Consider the following 3,382-nt stretch of genomic DNA (forward strand, 5'->3'; position numbering starts at 1 on the left):
TCCCTGCTTCCAGAGAAAGAGACGTAGATCTCGGTCTGCCACACACGATCGGATCGCTCTCCCGCAAAAACAGCGAGGTGAATCGGTGGAGATTCAGCGGGAGACACACAAATCAGAAAAAAGAATAAGGTGAACGGGAGATTGGAATGCAAAACCTGGAAAGCGCGGACAGACAATAGAGAGTGGAACGTGAGATGGAGGCGCCAGCCTGGCCAGTAAGTGCACCTGGATAAGTCCCTCATGAGACAGTCTAGCTTCCCCACTGACTTACAAGCCCACCGAGAGTCAGGGGCTGGTGTGAAGTGGATGTAGAATTGTGTCAGGAGATGTGCGGCTCAGTGGAGAGTGGACACGAGCAGGAAGCATCTTGAACTCCCCGCCCCGTGTCAGGACTGCACTGGACAGAGTAGGAGCTGGTCTGGGCTACCTCCGGAGGCAGTTAGGAGTCAGGAATCTGGTCTCTGGCACCCAGCAGGTCCTGAACGGGGAGGTGATTACTAAGTAGAGGATTCTAACCTGGAAACTGCTGCTGGCGATTGGGACTGCTCTACTGAAGCAAGAGCTATTGCCTGACTTGCCTGAGATTCGGGGAGGGAGACATAAAGGAGATGGCGGAGCACCCTGGTGACTCGACTGACTCCCTGATCGGGTACCTCCCAGCCCCTGAGCGCCTCCCTCTGGAGCCAGCACCCTGGGGGCGGGCTAACGCCAGCTCAGGGCCCACAGCAGGTCGCGGTACGGTGCGGAACTGATCCCTTCCCCCAGCTTGGGAGCCCTTGCAACGAACTCTGCCCTTCCAGGACCTAAAGTCAATTAGCCAGGCCCCTTTCTTTAAGCAGTGAATTCTGAGTGCCTCCTCAGTTGTGAGGGGCAGACGCCTACGGAAGCTGAAGGCACTGGGGCCTTGGGCAGTTTGGAGAGGATCCCACTCCCCTTGGCCAGTGTCTTTTGCACGGCCTCTGAGCTTGCGGAAGCGAGACATAAAGAGCCACTCCCCCTCTGCGACAAGCGCCAGTCCCTGGGGCTTTGGCACTGACCAATAGCTGACAGACCGGTGGCTTTCCTCACCAGACCAGTTCAGGTCATCCGATAGGATTTCATTTCCGCCTCCGGTCAGCTACCAACAGAGAAACCCACAAATAGGGAATCAAAACCCCCAGCAAGAGACCAAAACAAGCTCCCCAAATAACCCCTCCCATCAAGAGAACCCTGGACAACATACTAGCGGCTCCCTCTAGCAACAGAACAAAACAAAAGTAACAGTGAATCCAAATGGGAGGGACTCAGCAAAAGATTTCTGGAAGTATGAAAAAGCAAATGGAAAACACACCCCCAAAGAAGAACACCAGCTCTCTAGCAATGAACACTAACCAGGTCCAGAATACAAAAATGACAGAAGAAGAATTCCAAACGTGGATTGTAAGTAAGCTCAATGATATTCAAGGAAAAATGGATAACCATCACAAGGAAACCACAGAAAAAATCCAGGATTTGGAAGAAAAATTCACTAAAGAAATTGAAATATTAAAGAAAAATCAAACCGAACTCCTAGAAATAAAAGACATATTCAGGGAACTTCAAAACACTGTGGAAAGCCTAAAGAACAGGGTAGATCAAACAGAAGAAAGAATCTCAGAGATTGAAGACAGCTCCTTCGGGATAAATAAGTCAGTCACAGATATTGAGCAGAAAATACAGAAAAAAGAAACAAGTTTACAGAAATGTGGGATTATGTGAAAAAACCAAACCTGAGTGTGATTGGTGTTCCGGAAAATGAAGAAGAAACCACGCAAGGGCTGGATAACCTATATGAAGATTTAATAGAGGAGAATTTACGAGGTCTTGCTAAAAATCTAGATATACAGATACAAGAAGCACAGCGGACCCCAGGGAGATTCAATGCAAACAGAAAGACACCACGTCATGCAGTCATCAGATTGGCTAAAATATCAACTAAGGAGGCCCTTCTACGAGCTGTCAGGCAAAAGAAACAAGTAACATACAAAGGAAAGCCCATCAGAATAACTTCAGACTTCTCAACTGAAACCCTACAAGCAAGAAGAGCCTGGGGCCCCATTCTCACTCTTCTGAAAGAGAATAAGGCCCAACCTAGAGTTCTGTACCCTGAAAAATTAAGTTTTATATATGAAGGAGAAATAAAGACATTCTCAGATAAACAAAGTCTCTGGGAATTCACCAAGAGACGACCAGCTCTCCAAGAAGTACTCAAAGCTGAATTACACAAGGACCAGCACAATAAACACTCACGAATGTAAAACCACTCAAAAGCTAAAGATCAAAGGCTAGAATCCACAATGGCTCAAGATCGAAAACAAAGCAACAAAAAGTAACTCAACAATTTGATGAACAATTTACCCCACTTATCAATTCTTTCAATAAATGTGAATGGCTTGAACTCACCTCTCAAGAGACATAGGCTGGCCAAATGGATAAAAAAATAGAAGCCAGATATCTGCTGTCTTCAGGAAATACATCTAACCTGCAAGGATGCATTTAGACTCAAGGTAAAGGGGTAGAAATCAATATTTCAAGCAAATGGAAGCCAAAAGAAGGCTGGTGTAGCACTTTTGATCTCAGATAACTTAGCTTTTAAATCAACAAAAGTAATGAAAGACAAAGAGGACCACTATATAATGGTGAAAGGCACAGTTCAACAAGAAGACATAACAATTCTAAATATGTATGCACCCAACCTAGATGCACCCAGGTTCATAAAGCAAACTTTACTTAACCTAAACAATGTGATGAACAGCAACACCATTATAGTCAGAGATTTCAACACCCCACTGACAGCACAGGACAGATCCTCCAAACAGAAAATTAACAAAAAAATTATGGACTTAAACAGAACCCTAGAACAAATGGGCCTGACTGACATTTACAGGATATTCTACTAAAACACCACAGAATATACGTTCTTGTCAGCAGCTCATGGGACATTCTCTAAGATTGACCATATCCTAGGACACAAAGAATGCCTCAAAAAATTTTAAAAAAATAGAAATTATACCATGCATCTTCTCAGATCACAGTGGAATAAAAACAGAAATCAACCCCAACAGAAACTCTCATCTCTACACAAAGTCTTGGAAATTAAACAACTCCCTGCTGAACGATTCCTTCATAAATGACGAAATAAAACTGGAAATCAAAAGATTCTTTGAACTAAATGACAAAGGTGACACAAGTTACCAAAATCTGTGGGACACAGCCAAAACAGTCCTAAGAGGAAAGTTTATCTCCATAAATGCTTATATCCAAAAGTCAAAAAGATCACAAACAGACAACCTAATGAATTAACTCAAAGAACTGGAAAAAGAAGAAAAGACCAACCCCAAACCCAGCAGAAGAAAGGAAATTA

At 44.2% G+C, this 3,382-nt stretch overlaps 1 pseudogene across 1 annotated transcript in view; it reads right to left on the reverse strand.

Moving 5' to 3' along the window:
- Window positions 1-562: 562 nt before the first annotated feature.
- Window positions 563-3,382, reverse strand: part of LOC105809034 — a 66,622-nt pseudogene continuing 63,802 nt past the window's right edge. Inside the window, exon 2 of the transcript XR_001137414.1 lies at window positions 563-1,117. The product of XR_001137414.1 is annotated as a transmembrane 7 superfamily member 3 pseudogene (transcript). The remainder of the gene's footprint in view (window positions 1,118-3,382) is intronic.

The sequence above is a fragment of the Propithecus coquereli genome, unplaced genomic scaffold (assembly GCF_000956105.1).
Source record: "Propithecus coquereli isolate 6110/MARCELLA unplaced genomic scaffold, Pcoq_1.0 Scaffold188, whole genome shotgun sequence".
Lineage (NCBI taxonomy): Eukaryota > Metazoa > Chordata > Mammalia > Primates > Indriidae > Propithecus > Propithecus coquereli.